General features: G+C 35.2%; 1 protein-coding gene and 1 pseudogene across 10 annotated transcripts in view; one reads left to right on the top strand and one right to left on the bottom strand.

The window, feature by feature from the left end:
• Positions 1 to 24,853, bottom strand: part of PLEKHA5 (pleckstrin homology domain containing A5) — a 253,380-nt gene that overhangs the window by 164,095 nt on the left and 64,432 nt on the right. The gene's annotated exons all lie outside the window — the stretch shown is intronic.
• On the top strand, positions 19,192 to 19,677 carry LOC308658119 (low molecular weight phosphotyrosine protein phosphatase-like; annotated as a pseudogene). Its single transcript has one exon. The product of its transcript is annotated as a low molecular weight phosphotyrosine protein phosphatase-like (transcript).

Genomic DNA, 24,853 nt, shown 5'->3' with positions numbered 1-24,853 from the left:
TGACCAGAGAAGTGACAATGCCCTCTCAAATCTTATCACATCAAGTACTTTCTAACTGCTCCGTTATTTTTAATGTTACCTTCCAGCAAAGTTTACTAAATTATATTTTAAAAACACCCATTATTTTCTACTGAATTGGAAGCTTACTCCTGATGACAAAATTAAAACCACTTTATTTTTTCTTCGTATTACTTGGCTAGAGATAGGGGCAACTTCACATTTGTATTTTATGGGGGATTTGGCAAATAAGTTGTTCCTATGGTTTATGACCTGATTCCTAAATATAAAATTAGCAGTTGACAAGTACATTTATAAGCCTGTAGAGACAGATAACAGATAAGATAGAATTACAACATTTGAAAAAGAGTATCTTAGTAAAAGAGGCTAACTTTTGATCAATCTAAAAAGGCATTAACAAAAATATCCCAATTCCTCAATTACAATAAATAACAAGATGTTGCTACAATAAATTGGTTCAAAGATGGCCATTAGTTAATGACAACGAAAGATTTGTAAGGCATAATGTTATATAGATTTAGTTATATAGGTTTAGTGTGCCCCTAAAAGTATGTAAAAATCCTTTACATCCTTTTTTTTTTAGATAATTTTTTTTATTGGTTGTTCACAACATTACAAAGCTCTTGACATATCATATTTCATACATTAGATTGAAGTGGGTTATGAACCCCCAATTTTACCCCAAATGCAGATTGCAGAATCACGTCGGTTACACATCCACAATTTTACATAATGCCCTATTACTAATTGTTGTATTCTGCTACCTTTCCTATCCCCTACTATCCCCCCTCCCCTCCCATCTTCTCTCTCTACCCCATCTACTGTAATTCATTTCTCTCCTTGTTTATTTTCCCATTCCCCTCACAACCTCTTATATGTAATTTTGTATAGCAATCAGGGTCTCCCTTCATTTCCATGCAATTTCCCTTTTCTCTCCCTTTCCCTCCCATCTCATGTCTCTGTTTAATGTTAATCTTTTCTTCCTGCTCTTCCTCCCTGCTCTGTTCATAGTTGCTCTCATTATATCAAAGAAGACATTTGGTATTTGTTTTTTAGGGATTGGCTAGCTTCACTAAGCATAATCTGCTCTAGTGCCATCCATTTCCCTGCAAATTCTATGATTTTGTCATTTTTTATTGCTGCATAGTACTCCATTGTGTATAGATGCCACATTTTTTTTTATCCATTCATCTATTGAAGGGCATCTGGGTTGGTTCCACAGTCTAGCTATTGTGAATTGTGCTGCTATGAACATCGATGTGGCAGTATCCCTGTAGCATGCTGTTTTAAGGTCTTCAGGGAATAGTCCGAGAAGGGCAATAGCAGGGTCAAATGGTGGTTCCATTCCCAGCTTTCCCAGGAATCTCCAAACTGCTTTCCAAATTGGCCGCACCAATTTGCAGTCCCACCAGCAATGTACAAGAGTACCCTTTTCTCTACATCCTCGCCAGCACTTGTTGTTGTTTGACTTCATAGTGGCTGCCAATCTTACTGGAGTGAGATGGTATCTTAGGGTGGTTTTGATTTGCATTTCTCTGCTAGAGATGGAGAGCATTTTTTCAGGTACTTGTTGATTGACTGTATATCCTCCTCTGAGAAGTGTCTGTTCAGGTCCTTGGCCCATTTGTTGATTGGGTTATTTGTTGTCTTATTGTCTAATTTTTTGAGTTCTTTGTATACTCTGGATATTAGGGCTCTATCTGAAGTGTGAGGAGTAAAAATTTGTTCCCAGGATGTAGGCTCCCTATTTACCTCTCTTATTGTTTCTCTTGCTGAGAAAAAACTTTTTAGTTTAATTAAGTCCCATTTGTTGATTCTTGTTATTAACTCTTCTGCTATGGGTGTCCTATTAAGGAATTTGGAGCCCGACTCCACAATATGTAGATCGGAGCCAACTTTTTCTTCTATCAGACGCAGAGTCTCTGATTTGATATCAAGCTCCTTGATCCATTTTGAGTTAACTTTTGTGCATGGTGAGAGAAAGGGATTCAGTTTCATTTTGTTGCATATGGATTTCCAGTTTTCCCAACACCATTTGTTGAAGATGCTATCCTTCCTCCATTGCATGCTTTTAGCCCCTTTATCAAATATAAGATAGTTGTAACTCTGTGGATTAGTTTCTGTGTCCTCTATTCTATACCATTGGTCCACCCGCCTGTTTTGGTACCAGTACCATGCTGTTTTTGTCACTATTGCTCTGTAATATAGTTTGAAATCTGGTATCGCTATACTGCCTGATTCACACTTCCTGCTTAGAATTGCTTTTGCTATTCTGGGTCTTTTATTTTTCCATATGAATTTCATGATAGCTTTTACATCCTTTTTTCTTTTCTTTCTTTCTTTCTTTTTTTTTTTTTTTTTTTTTTTTTTTTTTTTTTGTGTGTGTGTGTGGCACTGGGGATTGAATCCAGGGGCGTTTAGCCCTTTTTTTATTTTGAGATGGGGTCTTGCCAAGTTACTTAGGGCTTTGATAAGTTGCTGGGGCTGTACTCGAACTTGCGATCCTCCTACTTCAGCCTCACAAGACACCAGGTATATGCCACCACATCTGGCTCATCTGTATACTTTTAAATATAAGTACATAGGCATTCTTGAGGGGAGAAGGATTCTTTTTGACCTGCTAAAAGACAATCTAATTCAAATTTACGTAAGCAAAAGAAGGGAATTTATTGGTGCAAATGAAGTCTCTCACTGACTTCCTTCTATCATGTGCATGTTTCCCATCAATCACTTAGTTGGGAGGTTTGGAACAAATACTGACCAAACCTAAGTAGATTCACAAAGACTGAGATCAAGGAAAAAAATTTCATCTGAGGAAAGTATGGATTATATTCCTAGAGGACAAAGAGGATCGGCAGAGAACAAAAGAAATCTATGTCATTTCTGTATATCAAAAGCCCTCCAATAGTTTGAAAGAGGTTACCTTTTAGGTAAGAAAAATGTTTAAAAAAAAAGGCATAGACAACAAGTATATTTCTAAAATGTTACCTTAAATATTGCACTGCTTTTGCCTCTACTGACTATGTGACTGTTCACTTCTTCGATCAGTTTTTGTCTTCTAACTGGCTTTCAGGATCTCCTTCTATCTCTGAGTTTTCAGGCATTCCTCGTGACCTCTCTCTTCTTTTTCTATTATATTCTATCTTATCTACTGCTTCTATTCAAATGACTGAAATAACTGGGACTAAAAGTCCTTTAAAAAATTTCTCTTCATTCTATAATTCTAAAGACCAAGTATATACCTCAAAACCAAGTTGCCAATGCTGGGCCAGGTGGTGCATGCCTATAACCCCAGCAACTCAGGAGGCTGAAGAAGGTTCCAAGGTTGAAGGCAGCTCAGCAACTTAGTGAGGCCCTAAGGAACTTAGCAAGACTCTGTCTCAAAATATAAAATTAAAAGGGCTGTGAAGTAGCTCAGTAGTAAAAAGTGCCCTGGGTTCAATCCCCAGTACCCAAAACAACAATAACAAAACACTTACCAGGCTGCCACATACAAAATATTCAAAACAGACATGATTTTTTCTCTAACAAAACCAACCTTTCCAGTCTCTTGGTCATTTATCTGAGAAATAATTTGATCCATTGTGCTTCAAGATTCAGCTTCAAGACATTACAACTTCTGTTAAACTTTCCCTCTGCTCTCTTATTTTCTCCTCTCCTCTCTAGGCTGGGACAGGTGCTTTCATAGTACTGATCCATGGCATAGTACTTACCCTATTTCATTGTAATACTAGATTTCTTACTGAGCACTTAAAACTATAAATTCAATAGCCAGGGTATAGTTGTATCTTACATCTGTATCCTATATGCCAAGCAAGGTGCTTGGCACATACAAAGTCCCTAATGAATGCTTAAAGAAAGGAAGGCAAGAGGAAAGGGGGTCATTTTTATTAAAGGCATGGTTTAATTAATTTTCCTAGTTTAGGGGCTGGGGTTGTAGCTCAGTGGTAGAGCGCTTGCCTCGCATATGTGAAGCACTGGGTTCGATTCTCAGCACCACATATAAACAAATAAATAAAGGTCCATTAATAACAAATAAAATATTTAAAAATTTTTTTTCCTGGTTTAAAATATTTACTATTTACTAAAAGGAAAGACTAGCAAAACTCAGACTTGTTTGATTTACTAAGACAGACTATGGTAAGATACAGGCAACAAGACTTCCCCCCACTTTACAAAGCAACAATTAAACATTAGTCCATGTGTTAGCACTCAGATATGCTTTCTATGAAGGTATGAAACCTTTCCTTGCAGGTACAGAGCATCCCAGGTACTGTGCCTTGACACACCAAGAGATGACCTTAGGAGACACAGCTGATGGGAACAACTCAATGGTTTTAACCTAAAGCACTTGCTTCTTTGTAACATTGATCCTAACATTTAAGTGTCTTTAATCCTTATAAACTGAATTTTGGTTTGAAAAATTCAGTATTTATTGGTTTCTGTGACACTGACAATATTACCTAGTGACTCTGAGCCTAAATTTCCTCATCTGTAAAACAGGAATAATAGTTCTGCATCAATGTTATGCCAAGAGAAAGTGACTATGTAGGAAAACTAGTCAGTGCTCATAGGAAAGGATATGATCTCCTGGCCCTCTGACACTCACAGAGGAAACCAAGGTTTGCTGGAGTCACTAAATTAACATCCCCACCCCCTTCCAGAGTTCCTTGACGGCAGGTTTCTTTAATTTATACCAATAAGTTATTGTTCATATTCACCTTGTTATACATGTATTTTGAAAATTTCCATTCTTATGACTCCTAAGTTGAACACAACTTTGTTGTTGAACATATCCTGATTCTCCTTTCCCCCCACTTTTAATCTCCTTCAAATCAATCAAGTTTTGATGATGTTTATTTTCACTATTTTTAAACTTTAATAAGAAACACTTTTGTTTTATTGCTGTTCATCACCCAACTTTCAAATTTGTTTTGATCACCTGTGATGAAACCACAAAAATGTGGCTATAATCTTCTTCCATTTTCTTAAAATTGTTCACACCAACACCAGAGAGTTGCAGTATGTATTGTTTTGAGTACTATTCTTACACATAACTTTAGAAACCTTATCCTATTCAATTTTACCCTTAACAATCATCGAAACAAATAATAAAGTTAAGTATGCCATATTTCTGGTATTTTATTTATAGTTATTAAGTTGTAGTGCTTTTAGTTATTTATTATAACTTATTTATTATATTATTTAAGATATTATTATTTATTTATGTATTTATTTCCAAGCAGCAAAACACAATATTTCTATTATTTTTATTCCTGCTCCATTACTTTTGAAAGATTTAGTGGGGATCACAAGGCAACTAATTCATTGTAAAACAGGCATCAGAAATTTGGTACGAGGAAGAAAAGAAGGGCCTAGTAGCACTTCATCATCTTATGGACAGACAGAGTACTCAGATTAGGTTGGAAGTAAATTTCAACTTTCAACTTCCATTCTTAATTATAAGCAAAATTACAAATTACACATACATTTATTTTCTCAAAACTACCTTGTTCCACAGAAATTTAGTCATTTATTTTTTTAAGTTTTTGTATTAAAAAGTCTGCAAGAAATTGAAGCTTTGCCTTTTTAGAATGATCAATCTATTAGAATATGGCACAATCAAAACTTTAAAATGTCAAAACTACTTGTTTCACTGGCAATAAGAAAAAAAAAAGTAATAGCTTGGATGGGGGAAAACAAATGTGCTTCATGGCTCAAACTCTAGAAATGTTAAGAAAAGGTGCCCTCATCTGGCCAAATGAAAAACTATAACATTTTAGGTACATGTATTAATTCCTGCTCAAGAATCATTTTCAGGGCTTTAATTAGTATATTATAAAGACTAAAAAGTGGGGGGGGCAGTAATTCAATAGTACAAAATTTCTGTTGCCCTTTAAAAAGATAACCATTTGCTGCTAAAAACCACAGAATATAAAGCAAATCAAATAATACCTAACCGATTTCCACTCAGACATATTAAAAAATACGAAGACGACTATAAATTGTTACCAGTCCTCTTATTTGCAAGTTATCATACAATGGAATGGATATATATTCTAATGACAATAAACATTCATGACTGTCATGTTAATATCTAGAAAAATATTTTTGCAAAATTTAGAGTTCATACATTTTTTCTGAGTATTTCTAAAAAACAATACACAGGTTTTCCTAAATGCTTGGGACTAGAAGTGTCTCAGATGTCACATTTTGGAATATTTGTATAGACTTTACCAGTTTGGCAGAATAATGGCCCACCCACTTAACCCCAAATCCAAATGCAAATCCCCAAAACTGTGGTATATTAGTTTACATGGCAAAAGTGACTTGCAGATGTAATTAAATTAAGATGAGGAGATTAGATGGCAGATTATTCTGGATTATCTGGTTGGGCCAACATAATCACAGGGTTCCTTTAGAGTAGAATAGAAAGGCAAAACGAATCAAGAGGGAGATGTGGCTATGGAAGAAGGGCTGGAGAGATTTGAGGTTGCTGGTTTTGAAGATGAGAAAAAAGACCAGAAACCAAGGAATATGGGCAACTTCTAAAACTAAAAAAGGCCCAAAAAAAGTATTTTCTATAAAAGAACACAATTCTGACAGCACTTTATCTTTGCTCAGCAAGATGTGGGTTGGGATTGTGACTTACAAAACCATAAAATCTGCATTGTTTTAAGCTACTAAATTTGTGGTAAATTTTATTGCAGAATAGAAAACTAACACTCTGAGCTAAACTCAGCTAATCCTCATATTGCTGAAGTAAGTACAACCATCAATTCTGCTTTACACAAAAGGAAATAGATTTAAAAGGAAACTGAGTTAACTTTTCCAAGTTAACTTTTCTGTTAACTTTAAGACATGGGATTTGTCCACCTGATATCAACATTATGCAAGGATGATACCCATCTGACAGATCATTGCCTCTTATGTGCAAACATGACACTTGTGACTTCTCAGTGTTCAGTTGTGTTCCACTAACTTCCAGCCCTACTCCCAATGAAATCTTCCTCTCAGTTACTGCTGCTTGAAATTATGTTCCCCATCTCTTCCCCTGTTCAAACAAGCTTTGAATCTATTCTTTACATCTATCTTCTACTTTTCACATGTGGTCATGTGAAGCAGGTATGAATCACCTGGATGAAAATATTGTAACTCACTTCCTACCATTAGTTCTAGTCATATAAAGCCTCACCAGAAAATTTTCAATAGCTTTGCACTATATAATCACGTAGACCTAAGTTCCTTTAGGAATCTGACTTTTTCAAAAGAATCTCATCTCATCTTCTATATTACTATATACTACAAAACCTATTCAAATGTACTCTTCAGACTCAAACTTAAAATATTGCCACTGTCTCATTCCAACATCCTTTGTTTTACCAAGATATTACCTTAAATGTTCATATCTACCCACCCCATCACAAAGCCTTGCCTTGTCCAGCTTCATTTAGCTTCAGATATAATAATAATAATGCTAAAAAGGTGATATATTATTGCACTTATTTTAAAAGAGAAGACTTTTAGGTTAGACATGCTGGGTTCAAATTCTAACTCTGCCACTTCTTTGCTTTGTAATCTACAATTATTTCATTTATCTGTCCTGTTTCTGTACTGGAAAATTGGGGAAAATAATAGTATCCACCATGCTGAATTGTTTCAGGGACTGAATGGATTGAAACATGTATAGAATGCAGAGTAGCTGGTACATAGATTCTTGAGTTTCACTATAGTTCTCTCCAAAAGTGGCTTACTTCCTCAATGCCAGTCTACTTGGCTGGTCACAAATAATTTGACTAAGTATTCCCTTTTCTCAGGAGGCTGATCCTTCCATAGTACCAAGCTATATCTCTACTTCCATTCTGGATTCCAACTCCCAACCCTGGGTACTACAGTACAGGCGATCATCAGAATCATTGTTTCTCCTTTTACCATCTTTTCCTTTCTCCCTCCCAACCCATCTTCCAGCCCCCAAATCATACTTTTTAAACATATTCAAGCACAGATTCACTACATCTACTTAGATGTTGTGACTTTACTACTATAAGGATTCTGTGAATGGGTTAGCCCCTCACTGTTGGCCTCTCCAACCCCTCTTCCTAGTATTATACCAATGGAAAAGGCCAACAACAACAACAAAAACCCACCATGAAATACTAGCACTTACCCTAAAAACAAAAACAAACAAATAAACAAAAAACTATTATTGGAACCACTGGTCTTATTTTCCTACACAATTTTGTTTCTTCAAGGCAAGGACCATGTAGTAGTAATCATTTTCTCTTTCCTCCAGACCTAAACACAAACTAGTTTTATTTTGTATTAAGCTAATTAATAATAATTCAAACTGCATAGTAACAATCAACAAAATATCTTCTTTTCCATGCCTATCCCAACCACTAATATAAAAATGTATCCTTGTTTATGATTAAAATACCAGTACAATCACATTTCTTCCAGGTTTTTAGTGACATTACCTAATTAATTATCTTTGATTACTGAACTAACTTATGCTTTTAAATAGTCAAAATAACAATGTTTTTCAGTATCACCATTAATTGAGTTAGTAATATGTTAAGCCTTCAGATCCTTTATTTCAATGTTAAAAATTTAATTCAATGTTACAAAACAATGTTACAATGTTACAAAAATTACTATGTTTCACTCAATAAAACATTTCAAATCTTTAAAAGATAACATAGTACTATTGTTCAATTTCATTTAATGACATTCTTCTTTAATAATTTAGCTTAGTCTCAAATTTAAGTTACCTGACAATCTAAGTCTAATTCAATGTTCATGTTAATACTGGTCTGTATCTATCAAATATTCTACAGTGTTCCATTTTTTATATCTAGTTCAGGTCATTTCAAGTAAAGAGGAAAATTGTACTACAGAAGGAGGTGTTCTTTGTATTTTATTTTCTAGAAAATAAAAGAATTTAAATTCATTTTTTGTTTATAGGTACTGTAAGATAACAAAGATTTGCAGAATTTGGCCCCAAATGTGCTTTTAACTACCTATCTACTCATGTAAAACAAAACAAAACAAAACAAAAAAACATTTTAGAACAGTGATTCTGAACCCTAAATGTGCACTGTAAACTGTGGAGTTCTTTAAAATAGACCTCCAAGGTTCCTTACCACAGGTATCTGATGTGGTTGGTCTCAGGTGAGCCCAAGCCTAAATCTTGTTCAGTGGTTTTTTTAAGAACCACAAGTGTCAAATTCTTGGACATCAAAGGCAGTGACACAGGTTACATTCTAAATATCTTTAAATATCTAACAAAATCATTCTCTGCTTGTTGCCAGTGTAATTTACTTTCTGTATTAGTCTACAAAACAAATACCAATATACTTTATTATTTTTTTATGAAGTAACCCAGATTTCATATGCCTCAGCACTGGGAAGAAACCTCTCATAGGTGATGGAGTTTGTTGCACCTATAAGACAGTCTTGAGAATAAAAATGTCCTTGATTACTGTCAAATGACCTAATCTTTCAGAGTAAAATTTAAATCCCAATGGTGATTTAAAGTCTATATTCAGTTGTTAGCCCTTCTGGACTCGAACAGCAGACACACACAATAAATCTCAAGAGTGACAGTGTGAAATTTGCTTATTACCTCTGATACTTCCGCTCTCTTAAAAAAAAAAAAAAGGCAAAGTGCAAGGCAAAGAAACTAAGCATATAATATTAACTATGTGGGAACCTGGGGTTCATGAAAGACTTTTATTTAAATATCACATTTTCATAAATTTACCATGTTTCATGCTACACTATTATTTTTTGTTCTATTTTTCACACAAAATAGTTATCACTGAGTTCTTTTTTTAATATTTATTTTTTAGTTTTAGGTGGACACAATATCTGTATTTTATTTTCATGTGATGCTGAGGATCGAACCCAGTGCCTCATATATGCTACCACTGAGCCACAACTTCAGCCCTGTCACTGAGTTCTTAAAAAAAAAAAAAAAAAAAAAAAAGATAGACTAACTTTCATTTACCTTTGACCCAGAGAAAAATGTCCTAAATTTTTTTATATTTTCTAACACTTCATTCTTTTGTTAAATTGTTTTTTCAGATTCTTCTCTATAGTGTTTAACCATATGCATAAATTTACAAAATTGAGACCCAATGTACTATAATTGTTTCTCTGTTATCTATATAAATGATCTATACAAATAATATTATTAAACTGAAGTCTTAACAGTAATGCAGAGGATCAAAAACAGAATGAAAAGGCATTTAAGAACACTATAGTTACAAGAAATAGTCAATCTTGACTTTTTTTTTAAAAAAAAATGCACTTCAAAAACTGATTTCTCAGTGCAAAGGCACTAAATGTCTTGCTTAAAAACGTTAATATAATTATTCATGAATCGTAAGAATTTCTGAAAGAGGCAATTTGTGCCCGAAATTAAAGTACCTTTTTTTTGGGGGGGGGGGTACTTACTGGGGGTTGAACCCAGGGCCTTGTGCATGTGAGGCAAGCAAACACTCTACCAACTGAGCTATATCTCCAGCCCCTTAAAGTAACACTAATTAAGATTTTCCTTTCTTTATGTTAAATTTGGTTTTCATTCCTGAGAATAAACCAACTAAGACATATACAGATTTCTAGATTTCAAGGAATTAGACTAACATATGCAATAACACATGATCACTTCTATAAATAATCCTACTTTTCCATATTTTTATTGGTATATTATAGTTGTACCTGTGGTAGATTCATTATTACATATTCATACATGCACAAAATATAACAATATAATTTGGCCAATAACATTCCCCAGTATTTTCCCTTTCCCTTCCCTCTTTCCTCCCCCAGTTCCTTTCCTCTACTCTACTGATCTCCCTTCAATTTTCATGTGATCCTCTCCAACCTTTCTTTTCCTTTTTCCTCTCTAACTTCCACATGTAAGAGAAAATTCATGACCCTTGAATGTCTGGTCTCAAGTTCCATCCATTTTCTTGCAATTGAAATAATTTCATTCCTCTTTATAGCTGAATAAAACTCCATTGTATAGAAATACCACATTTTCTTTATCCAATCATCAATTGATGGACATCTAGGCTGGTTCTACAGTTTGGCTACTGTGAATTGTGCTGCTATAAACATGGTATACATATATTGCTATAATATGATGATTTTAATTCTTGAAGATAAACACTGAGGAGTGGTATGGCTGGGTCATATGGTGGTTCCATTTCAAGTTTTTTGAAGAACCTCCATACTGATTTCAGTAGTGGGTAAACTAATTTAAAATCCCACCAACAGTAATTCTACCTCCCCCCCCCCCATTTTTAAGGAAGCAAATCATAGATACTTTAGCCTATAACTCTTTTGCAGAAAAGAGAAAACACCCAAGGAGGCAGATCATCAATGAGGTGCAAGAAGCCCAGAGTTAAATCTCAGTCCTTTTTGCCCAAGATAAATTTACACAAACCAGAGAAACCCTAGAACTGTCACTAAATATAAGTAAGCAGGTTCCAAAAATTATTATTCTATCTTTGTACTACAAAATCATATTTCGTTTCATTATATTAATTTTGTAATTTTAGTCATGAAAATTAACAATAAAATGAGCTACCCATTTGGAAAACACAGGCATTCTACTGCATGCTCTGCATCATGAAGTCTCACTACCACACCTGTCTCTCAGGATACTGATTTTCTTCCTTTTTTATAAAATGAGTATGTTGGCATAGGGTTCCATAATCCCTAAATATACTACTGTCTTTAACTAACATTGGGATCAGTTTAGTGTTTTTATTATCTCAACTGCCTTCAAGAAAAAAAGAAGGAGGAGGAAGAAACAACAACAAAAAAAAACTTTTAGGTATATAAGTGCTATATAGCACAGGTCTTGATTATTCTCAATAAACTGAAAATGAGATAGGGCCTGCCAGAGTTTAGACAGCATCCATGTCCAGTCTTTTGGTGTGCTTTAAAGCAGTTACTGTTATTATTGCTCATTTAAAACTTAGGACAAAAATGAGAGCAAAATTTCTTCTGAAATGCTCAGTGTGTTGGAGTGGGAGTCAATTCAAGAGCTCCGACACTATTTAAAAACAAGGCTCATCTATATGATGACTTGAAACTCCTTCACCCTTGTTCTCCTTATCCATAAAATGTGGTATCCCCTTTCTAACAGATGTCTTTTTGTTTTGTTTTGGGTTTTCTGGTGAAGATGACAGATAATATTTGAAACCCACTTTCTACCATACATGTCTAATACTCAAATCCTCTCAAAAAGCATTATTATAACCATTGATAACTATTTTGGTTTTCATTTTAGCTCACTTAACATTAATTTGTGTAACTTTTTAGCCATTCCATAATATTTATGTCAAAACATCATGTGTATCTCCATCACATTGGCTTAGGAACCAACTTCCTCAATAAGACTCCTAAAGTTCCAAGAAGTAAAATCAAGAATCACTACATGAGATGGTATCAAACTAAAAAACTTCTTCACACTAAGATTCCATCTCACTCCAGTGAGAATGGAAATTATAAAGAATACAAGTAACAATAAATGTTGGCAAGGATGTGGGAAGAAAGATACTCTCATACATTGCTAGTGGAACTGAAAACTGGTGCAACCACTATGAAAGCAGTATGGAGATAGATTCCTTGGCAAACTTGGAACAGAACCACCATTTGACCCAGTTATCCCACTCCTTGGTCTATACCCAAAGGACTTAAAAACAGCATACTACAGTGATGCAGCAACATCAATGTTTACAGCAACTCAACTTACAATAGCCATCCTATGGAAATAAGCTAGGTGTCCTTCAATGGATGAATGGATAAATAAAATGATATACATATGAGTAGTTTAGAATAAATTAAAAAATAGATTTGTATGAGAGCCCACTGATACTAAAAGATTGTTGCTGTTGGTTGTGATAGTACATGTTTATAAACCCAGTACTCAGGAAGCTGAGGCAGGAAGGCAGGAGGATCACAAGTTCAAGGCTAGTCTTGGCAAGTTAGTGAGACCCTGCCTCAAAATTTTTAAAAAAGGCGGGGTGGGGTGGGGATGTGGCTCAATGGTAGAGTGCCCCTGAGTTCCATTCCAAGTACCACACATAAAAAAGTACCTGTTGCCAGAAAATGTCATGCCATTTTCAACATTTTTTTCAAATCCTGTATTAAAATGATATACATCTATGATTCAAACTGGACTTGTATCATGAATTGGGTGACAATGAGGCTTGGACTTAAGGAATAAAAATATATGAAAAATGATATGGTTGATTAGTATAATTCAAAATTACATTGTAGTCCACTTTCTAAATGTTATTTCTCTTCTGTCTTGTGTTTCTAGGAGTCAAAATAGTAGGATAATGACAGGCTCAAAAAGACTGCATCTTTGGGCTGAGGATGTGGCTCAAGCGGTAGCACGCTTGCCTGGCATGTGCGGGGCGCTGGGTTCGATCCTCAGCACCACATAAAAATAAAATAAAGATGTTGTGTCCACCGAAAACTAAAATATTAAAAAATATTCTCTCTCTCTCTCTTAAAAAAAAGACTATATCTTTGGGGTCTTACTGATAATAAAAAGCACTAGTACCATGTAATCCTTTAAATAGGTGGGGAGAGTGGGGAGAGCAATGGTTTCAGGTAGAACTTGTTTCATCCCCACCATTAACTGCGTCTGGCTCCAGCAAGAAAGCATATATTTTTCTGAAGATCTTTTCCTAACTATTCTGATGGGCAAAGGTTGAAAATCAAGGAAAAAAAATAAATTAAAACAATATTTTTTTCATAAACAGATGGCAAAAATTTTTTTGTGTCTGAATGTGTGTGTGTGTGTGTGTGTGTGTGTGTGTTTGTGTAAATAAATAAATTAAGGGGCAATCAGTAGCAATTTTTATTAAAAATTTTTTTCTCTATTGCCCAGGTTCAAAACATAAACCTGTCACAGGGAACAATGACCAACACTAATCTAACAACTGAAAAGTGCATGACACACTGAATATGTGTAATAATGTGTGATTCTGTGATAATATTTTCCTGGCTCTGTCACATTTTTAGCTGTATAACTTTGAGTCCATCATCTGGAAATATGAATTATGATGATGCTACCATACAGGGTTACTGCAAAGATTAAATTAGTTGATATGTGTATAGCACCGAGAAGTGCGGGGACACATGGTAAGTACTTACTAAAGTAAATAATTATCTTCACTGTTTTTAAGACTTTCTAATAATTATTACAATGTTGCCTAACTGATTTTAATTTGCATTTACCTAAAGACTACTAGTGAGTACCTTTTCAAGTATATATTTTACAATGTGTATATCTTTTCTTGAAGTAATTGTTAAACGGTTGTACAGAATCTTTTTTTCCTAATCCTGACCTGAAAGCATTAATTTGGATATAATTTCTTTGTCAGATATATGACTGGCAAATATTTTCTTCCAGTTGATTGTCCTTTCTTCTCTAAATGGTCTTTTATAAAGTAAAAAGTTATTAATTCTGAGGAAGTTCAACTTATTATTTTTCTATCTGTGAACTGCATTTTTGGTGTCATCTTTAAGAAATCCCTGCCTAATCCAAGATCACAAAGACCATCTCCTATGTTTTCTTCTAGACCTTTTATAGTTTTTAATTTACATCTGTAAGGTATTTTAACATAAGGGATAAAATGTATAGGTCAACAACATTCTCTTTTGCATATGTCTAACTGTTCAAGTATCATTTTAAAAATGACTATTCTTTTCCTTGGCAATGTCTTTGTCCTTTGAGTACCATTCCACATATTGGCTGATCATGTGCATTGATCTATTTCTAGTCTATTTTGTTGCATTGTTCTATTTATAGATCCTTTCCTGATACAACTGATAATTTGTAACTTTAAAATTAGGTACTATGAGTACTTGTATTTTGTTCTTTTTCAAAATGGTTGACTATATAAATAAACAAATTCACATAAATTTTAGAAGCTACATCAAGCATTCTTAAGCATTATAAATCATATTTAAAGAAGCTACACAGCTTTTTTTTTTTACAAGCAGTTATTGGAATCTACATCTGAGTGTCTCTTCATTCTTAGATTAAAAAAACAAAAAAGTTAAAAAAAAAAAACTTTCCAGAGGAATTGATAATCTTCACCTTCCCCAATCCTTTCATTAAAATCTTGTCACACATATAAATGCTGTTAGCTCAAACTGATTTATTTTAATATTCTCGGTTTCTTCAGATGTAACTGTACATTATAGTCTTCAAGCTATAAATAAAGCTGTTTTTCTCTAACATGCACCCCTACAGGCCAAGCCAGGTTTCTTCTCAAGTAGGGAGAAGAAAAGAGCTAGGAGAAACAGCTCTCTTTAACTTCTATTTACATCCCAAACTGCAGAAAAATCTCCACTTAATTAAAGATGTCATGAATGTCTTGCAATTGTCTGATTAGCCAAATACCAAAAGACTGAGCAACAGTAATAGACCACCACCATCAACAAGTTTTATCACTATGAGTTTTTTGACCATACAGGCTGACATACAGTTATCCTCCTAAGTAACTCAAGTATTCTGCCAGTCAAGTAGGCTGCTTACTTGGAACAGAAGTATATAGAGAGATAGACAAGTTTCAAAAAAATTATGTTGTCTCCAGAAATGAAGGATGATAGCTATTAAAAAAATCATCAGGGGGTTCTATTTTATTTTATAGGGGCAGTCATCCTAAGATGAAATGCCCAAGAATAAAACTCGAGATAAATCGACGGCAAAGGCCTTTATTTCCCCTTTACAGTTTGTTTATACGGGGGAAAATGGCTCTGTAAACAAAAATGATACATCAAAATTTAAAATACAAAAGAAAGCCTTTTAAATTATTTTCTAATGTCTTTAAGGTCAGGTTTAAAATTAATCTCCAATATACACCATACCACCTACATTACAAGTAACCTGGGCTACCCCCTTCCATATTCCACTTAAGAAATTAAGAACAAACCTTACCAAAGGAATCTGATTATTCAATTTCCGACCTGAGTTTCCTAGAGCCAATAAGATAAAAATGCTATCATTAACAATCATGTGAATTGCTATCTTACAAGTCTTCTTCATATAATCAAAAGTTTTCATCCCAAACATTCTTACACTTTCAACTCCTATTATTTGGAAACAATATTTCCAAGTATTGAACACTGTTTATTTTTTAATTCAAGGAGGAGAAAAAGAAACATTCCACAATTCAACCCCAATATTTTTTGTTTGTCTGTTTTGGTTTGGGATTTTTTTTTTTCCTTTAGCAAAGGTCATACATTTAGTAACAAAAACAGCATGGTACTGGTACCAAAACAGGCGGGTGGACCAATGGTACAGAATAGAGGACACAGAAACTAATCCACAAAGCTACAACTATCTTATATTTGATAAAGGAGCTAAAAGCATGCAATGGAGGAAGGATAGCATCTTCAACAAATGGTGTTGGGAAAACTGGAAATCCATATGCAACAAAATGAAACTGAATCCCCTCCTCTCCCTATGCACAAAAGTTAACTCAAAGTGGATCAAGGAGCTTGATATCAAATCAGAGACTCTGCGTCTGATAGAAGAAAAAGTTGGCTCCGATCTACATATTGTGGGGTCGGGCTCCAAATTCCTTAATAGGACACCTATAGCACAAGAGTTAATAACAAGAATCAACAAATGGGACTTACTTAAACTGAAAAGTTTTTTCTCAGCAAGAGAAACAATAAGAGAGGTAAATAGAGAGCCTACATCATGGGAACAAATTTTTACTCCTCACACTTCAGATAGAGCCCTAATATCCAGAGTATACAAAGAACTCAAAAAATTAGTGTAGACAACAAATAACCCAATCAACAAATGGGCCAAGGACCTGAACAGACACTTCTCAGAGGAGGATATACAATCAATCAACAAGTACATGAAAAAATGCTCTCCATCTCTAGCAGTCAGAGAAATGCAAATCAAAACCACCCTAAGATACCATCTCACTCCAGTAAGATTGGCAGCCATTATGAAGTCAAACAACAACAAGTGCTGGCGAGGATGTGGGGAAAAGGGTACTCTTGTACATTGCTGGTGGGACTGTAAATTGGTGCGGCCAATTTGGAAAGCAGTTTGGAGATTCCTGGGAAAGCTGGGAATGGAACCACCATTTGACCCTGCTATTGCCCTTCTCGGACTATTCCCTGAAGACCTTAAAACAGCATGCTACAGGGATACTGCCACATCGATGTTCATAGCAGCACAATTCACAATAGCTAGACTGTGGAACCAACCCAGATGCCCTTCAATAGATGAATGGATAAAAAAAAATGTGGCATCTATACACAATGGAGTACTATGCAGCAATAAAAAATGACAAAATCATAGAATTTGCAGGGAAATGGATGGCACTAGAGCAGATTATGCTTAGTGAAGCTAGCCAATCCCTAAAAAACAAATACCAAATGTCTTCTTTGATATAATGAGAGCAACTATGAACAGAGCAGGGAGGAAGAGCAGGAAGAAAAGATTAACATTAAACAGAGACATGAGATGGGAGGGAAAGGGAGAGAAAAGGGAAATTGCATGGAAATGAAGGGAGACCCTGATTGCTATACAAAATTACATATAAGAGGTTGTGAGGGGAATGGGAAAATAAACAAGGAGAGAAATGAATTACAGTAGATGGGGTAGAGAGAGAAGATGGGAGGGGAGGGGAGGGGGGATAGTAGGGGATAGGAAAGGTAGCAGAATACAACAATTACTAATAGGGCATTATGTAAAATTGTGGATGTGTAACCGACGTGATTCTGCAATCTGCATTTGGGGTAAAATTGGGGGTTCATAACCCACTTCAATCTAATGTATGAAATATGATATGTCAAGAGCTTTGTAATGTTGTGAACAACCAATAAAAAAAATTATCTAAAAAAAAAGGATGTAAAGGATTCTTACATACTTTTAGGGGCACACTAAACCTATATAACTAAATCTATATAACATTATGCCTTACAAATCTTTCGTTGTCATTAACTAAGAGCTGTGTAATGTTTTGAACAACCAATAAAAAAAAAGGTCACACATTTCAATTTTAACAAATGAAAACAGGCAAGAAGCAATCCACATTACTGGAATCGGGATTTCTCAGATCTGGTTTCATACTTTGATTTGGATTTCATATGTAGACTTCCTAATATGGGTCACATCTGGGACAGTTAGAACACAATTAACAATAGATAGTCAATGCTGATAAAATATTAATTTCTTTCTTTTACACATTGCCTTTTTTTGCTCCACTGACAAAAGGAGTTTAACCAAAAGGCTGTGGATAAACCTTGTACACAGAGTACAAAAATCAATATACTGAGTATGGTGGAGCATGCCTATAATCCCAGCAGCTCAGGAGACTGAGGCAAAAGAATCACAAGTTTAAAGCCAACCTCAGCAACTTAGTGAGGTCCTGAGCAACTTGACTGGGGATGTGGCTCAAAGGTTAAGAGCCCCTGGGTATAATCCTAGGTATACTCCCCTACCCCTGCACCACCAAAAAAAAAAAAAAAAAAAGAAAAGAAAAGAAAAAAATCAACAACGAAAAACTACAAATTATCAGTAATGGCCCAGAAAAACATTCAATCCTAGCACTATCTAAGTGATTCTGGTCCAATTAAATTTTGACCTAGTTTTTACCCAGGATCTTTCTAGGGAATCATTCACTGATGATTCATTCATAGGACGCAGGAGACAAGATTAAGAAGACTTTAATTGAATCAATGCACACAGGGTATCACAAAACAGGCCAACTGGTTCTTCAGATGACATATTTACTGGATGTATATATTTTATTCACATTTTAATGTTTATGAAATTGGACTTATCCTAGATTTACTGTATACATTAAATGGGGTTTTATTTCCCCAGAAGTTGATACTCAACATTTGCCAACTACACAAACACCACCAACTTCATTCATTTATGATGGCTTTAGTTCACAACTGCTTTGTTTTTTTAAATTTGATAACCTTTAAATAACAATTAATAGACCTTTGCTTAGGTTCAAAGATAAAACCCAAACATCAGTCTTTAAGCTAATTAGCCACCTGAGTCTAAACTAGCTGTACAGCATTGTCAAAGCTGATAACCCCAATTACTAATGTCTCAGCTTTTCTTGAAGAATTAATAAAAAGGGGGAAGGAGGAGAGTGTCTGCATTTGAAGATGGTGAAGAATGGTCCCAAGTCCATGCTGTTCGTGTGTCTGGGTAACATCTGCTGGTCACCCATCGCAGAAGCAGTTTTCAGAAAACTTATAACTGATCAAAACAATTTAGACAACTGGACCACTGACAGCAGTGCTGTTTCGTCTATAATGTGGGCCGGCCCCAGACCGAGAGCTGTGAACTGTCTAAGAAATCGTGGCATTAACACAGCCCATGAGGCAAGACAGGTGACCAAAGAAGATTTGGCCACATTCGACTATATACTGTGTATGGATGAAAGCAATCTGAGAGATCTGAATAGAAAAAAGTAATCAAGTTAAAAACTGCAGAGCTAGAATTGAAATTTTGGAAGCTATGATCCATAGAAACAACTTATTATTGAAGATCCCTATTTACCCAACGATGCTGACTTTGAGGTGGTGTACCAGCAGTGTCTCAGATGCTGCAAAGCCTTCCTGGAGAAGGCCCACTAGCACCACTGTGCCCGCTGCCAGCTGGGAACTCTCCCTATCTATGTTCTGCATCCTCATACTGTGCTCTGGTGTGCTGCTACTCCTTTGCCCCAGGCCCCACCTGCCCTTCAGCTGACCTGTTGTCTCTGACCTGACCTGACAGATCATTGTAGGTGGAAACCAGTTGTGTCTGCAGAAAGACAGTTTGTGGGGTGCAGTTAGAGTTCTTAAGACTGGTGGAGCCTCCGCTTTGCCCTGATTACAGGCTAGTGGAGTGGGCAGGGAGAAACAGCACCATACCGCCAAGTGCACACAACCTGCAGGCCCAAGTTAGCCTCTGTGCCCAGTGAGGTTGGATGGCCTGGTCTCCCTGCAGTGATTGTGTGTGGTTGGCCAATGCCTACAGGGCACCCATGCTCATCTGTGCATCCAAAGTCACAGTGACTCTGTCCAAAGCAGCTCTCCACAGCTGCAGCAAGAATTTTAGCTCATATACGCACAGTGCAAATGATAGGAGACAGACGGGTGGGATTGATCTTTAGTTCCTTAAGTACTTGTTGGTTTTTGTCTGATTTATTTTACAAGGTCAGCTTATTTGCTCTCATTTGAGCCACTTTGTGTCCAGAAATTTAATTATATCTGGAAAGGACATTTGTATGCTATGTATCCTATGGTTGGTTGAGGAGTGTGTTTGTTTTATATGCACAGGTTAACCCAAATGTAAATTGGCTTACGTATGAAAAAATAATTTAAGCAGTCAGTTATGTTGGTATCCTTAAGTATTAATATAAACATTTCATGAGTGTTTAATAAAGCTATAGACAAATACAGGTAATTTCACTACAGTCTCAAATTTACATGGATATATGTCAGAAAAGATTCCTTTTGAAATAAACTGGGGGGTTATAAAAATGTAATAGATTAAAAAAAGGTGGGGGAGATGGCTTCTACATGCTTTCTAGGCATAGAATCAAAATAAAATTTATCAAGTTATCTTTAATAAACTATTTTAAAATAAAATTAATCCTACATGGTACATGTCAATCTCACTTTACAGAAAAAAAGAAGACTCAAAGGGGTTACATTTGACTAGACTTAGGTCTGGGATTCAAAGACAAGTACGACTGATTGCAAAGCACAGCTCTTTTCACTTCATCAAATATCCTCCAGCATAAAGATTCACTATTTCACCATTACTTGTTTACATTTTACTGCATTTCTGATTATAACACATTCTTACATCAAATCTCAAAAGTTTGGTGTTATCCATTACTATTGTTATTATTAGTATTATTATTCACTTATCTGAAGATCTCTTATTGCTGCTATTTGTAACAATGAATGGGAAACCATAGATTTTAAGTAAATTTCATATTTAAAACAGACAAACATGTAAATCAGCTTTCTGTCACTGTGATAATACGCTTGAGATAACAATTTAAAAGGGAAAAAGGTTTCATTAGTTCTTAAAAAAGAAAGAAAGCCCATGATCAATGTGAAATGGCACAAAGAACATAGGAACAGCAGCCAAACACAGCTCCAAGGCAAATTATATGGCAAACATGTAATTGGAGACCACACCCCTGGGCCAATAAAAGTGACTTAACCAACTCCACCATACAGTATTTTATGCCTGGTAATGTTGCTTTTTGTTTCAGGAAACAATAGCTTTCTCTGCTTCAAATGGCTCAGAGAACTGATATTTTCTATGTTATTTCTAATTACTAATTATAAAGTTATTTTAAAAATACTTCTTAATGGTTTTATAAAAAGTTCATACAACTCAATATTTTAAAAAGAAAAACTAGTGCTATTGAGACAACAAAACAACCACCTGGCAAAAAATATTAGATCATTTCAGGATGGACTAGAAATGAAGACAGAAAAATAAACACATAAACGTTTTGAAGAAAATTTACTTTATAATAATATTATTATAAAATTGTATTAGGAATTTAAAAATAAACAGATTTTAGCTACTCTAATTACAAAGTAACTATGTGAGATGATAGGTTAATCTGCTTCACTATAGTAATCATTTCAGTATCCCATAACATCATGTTATAAACTCAACTGTACACAATAAAATTTATGTTTAAAAGAATCAATTAAAAACCAACTAACATGTCAAACAGAAAAGGACAATTTGGAGACCAGTGTGGGAATATGTACCAAAACCCTAAAAAAGGCCAGGTGTGGTGGGCACACCTGTAGTCCCAGCTACTCAGGAAACTGAGGCAAGAGAATCACTTGAGCCCCCAAGTTCAAGACCAGACTAATCAACACAGCAAGACCCCATCTCAAAAACCACAAACAAAACCCTTTAAAGTAGGCATACTTTTTGACCCCTCAATTCCACTTTAATAATTTACCTTATGAAAATGATTTTCTTATTAAGGATCTTCACAGAGCATTGTTAACAACAGCAAAAATCAAAACAAACAAAACCATCAACATGAAAATACCCAATTATATTTCAGTCCATCTGTTCAGTGAAATAATCTACTGTCATTAAAAGCAGTAATGAGATTTATATCCATTAACATGAAAAGATAATCACAATGTACTATTATGCATGAGAAAAAAACAGCAACAACAAATTACAAGACAGTAAAAACAATGAGCATGGCAAAGACATTGCCTACCAAGATTGTTTTTCCCCCTGCATACAAGTATACTGTGGTATCACTCCCTTTCCCTCCCACACACTTACTCAAAGTTTAGTATGGCCAAGTGATTACATCCTCTTCAACAGAATGCAAGTAGAAGTGTATCCTTGGAGCTACATGTTAAAGATAGCAAAGAAAACAGTGGTCCACGCTCCCGAAGGATTACAATGAGTAGAAACAGCCTCCCACTTCAACCCTAGCCTGGAATATCTAAACTACTGTATGAGCAAAAATTAAACACATTGTATTGGTATCATTACATTTTGGGCCTATATTCTGTAGGCTGGCTTATTTTTACTATTATTATTTTTGGAGGGTGAGGAGTATTAAGGATTGAACCAGGGCCTTGTATGTGAGTGCTCTACCACCGAGCTAGGTTTCCAGAGTTCTTAACCAGACTGGAAACATGCATCAAAATTTTTGTTTATGATATTTAACCACAGTGCTATATACAGCAGCAGGTTGTTTATTCTCACTGTGTACCTTATTTTACTGGGTGAATATGTCACAGTTTATTAACTCATTACTGATAGGCATTTGGGTAGTTTTCAGTTTGGGGTTATTATTAATACAGCTACCATGAACAGACTTACACATGTCTTTTGGTGAAGAAAAAATATATATATATATATATTTATATTTCCTTTGGGAATTACTTGAGAATAGAATTATTGGATCTTAGGATATGCATGTTAAGCTTCCACAAACAGTGCCAAACAATATTCCAAGGTGACAGTACCAATTCGCATCCCCATAAGTAGAGGATGAGAGTTCTAGCTGCTTTACATCTTTACAAACACTTTATATTTTCCATTTTGTTCATGGTACTCATTCTGTTAAGGAAACACTGTACACTTTTAATTACTTGCAAACAAAATATTTTACTATCTAAAATTAAAGGAATTTTAGTAAATTACAGGGTACCCCTACAATGGAAAACTATTATTTCAAAATTACATATAAAATGTTATCTCAATAATGTCTAGAAAATGCTAGAAGAAAAATGGGTTGACTCCCTGTAACATAAATTATTGTAGACATTTGCAACCTGATGTTCCATAAATTAAAGTTAACTATTCTCCTGATAGCCACAATTCACTTGGAAACATAACATGGGCTCAGAAGTCAGTGCCTGGGTTGGAATCCTGCTTTTATGACTTACTGTACAGCAAGACCTTGAGCACTCCTTAATCTCTGTAACCTGGCTCTAAAGGACCTTTCACCACTTATAAGAACAGTTAAGAACCTGGATTCTAGAAGCAAACTACCTGGATTCAAACCCTGCTCTGCAATTTTATAATTCTCTCTGGGCTTCATACTCATCTATAAAAGTTTCAACACCTCATTAGGCTATATGAGAAAAAAAAAATGTATGTGTGCATGTAGAGCACTCAGGACAGTTTCTAACATGACAAGTACAAATTTGCGACTATTGCTACTATTAGTACTTCTGCTGCAGCTGCTGCCACAGTCACTACCAACAGTGAAATCACCACATATCATATTTAACAAAAGGAAAAAGAAAAATGAAAAAACAAGAAACCACTAAAATCGTCAGGAATCAAGATGACATTTATACCTCAATACACCTGAGTTGTTCTTTTAAGAGTTAACAGCTAGGAGTCAGACAGCTAGGTCTTCACTTACTTCCAAGAAAACTTGAAGGTCCTTTGAAAGACAAGCTCCCAACACAAAAATCCAAAATACAAAGCACAAAGTTGGTAAAATCTGAATATTATTTTGTATGTGAAAAATGATTAAAATAACACTATCAATATTCTCCTGATTTTCCTATATCTAACCATCCCAGCTTTTCTGTATTTCTTCTCCAGATAAGTTTTTCAAAACAGAAATGTGATCTTGGCCACCGTTCTGCTCTTAGGATAAACATGGAAATCTCTAACATGGGCTTCATGGTCCTGTAGGGCATGTACGCCATGCCCACTTCTTGCCTCAACTTGCCCCAGGTTTCTCAGTCTATGATTGCAGATACACAGCCTTTCCCTTCAGTTTCTTGAACCCAGCACACTACCTCCCTGCAAAGGCTTTTTTTCTATGCCTAAAATGGCCTACCTTTCCTTTTTTGCCTGAGTAATTGCTATTTATCCTTTGGATCTCAACTTAGTCAACTCTCTACAGACTAGATCTTATGATACTGCACCCCTCTCCCTCATTAAGCTTATCACAGTTGTAATTTCACATTTATTTTTATGACAACTGGCTTATGACTGCCACCTCAACTAAAATGAAGACTCTGAAGAAGATAGCAACCACATCTGCGTTTGCTCACAACAGTAACCCTGGTAAATAACACACTATCTAGTGCAAATCAAAGGCTGAATAAACCATCTTTTGGCTGAATTAATGAAATGAATGAAAGAAATGAGATGAAAAACTGTGAAGTACCACACAAGTCAAACCAACAGAGAAGAGACAGGATTTCAAACCTGAAAGCTATCAGCATAGCTAAGAATCACAGATAGCATTTCTCAGCATCAAGACTAAATTAGCCAACAAACACATTTCCA

This window comes from Spermophilus citellus, assembly GCF_964194105.1.
Source record: "Spermophilus citellus genome assembly, chromosome: 10".
NCBI classification, from domain to species: Eukaryota; Metazoa; Chordata; class Mammalia; order Rodentia; family Sciuridae; genus Spermophilus; species Spermophilus citellus.
The sequence above is the reverse complement of the archived record's forward strand: the minus strand, read 5'-3'. Positions and strand labels throughout refer to the sequence as shown.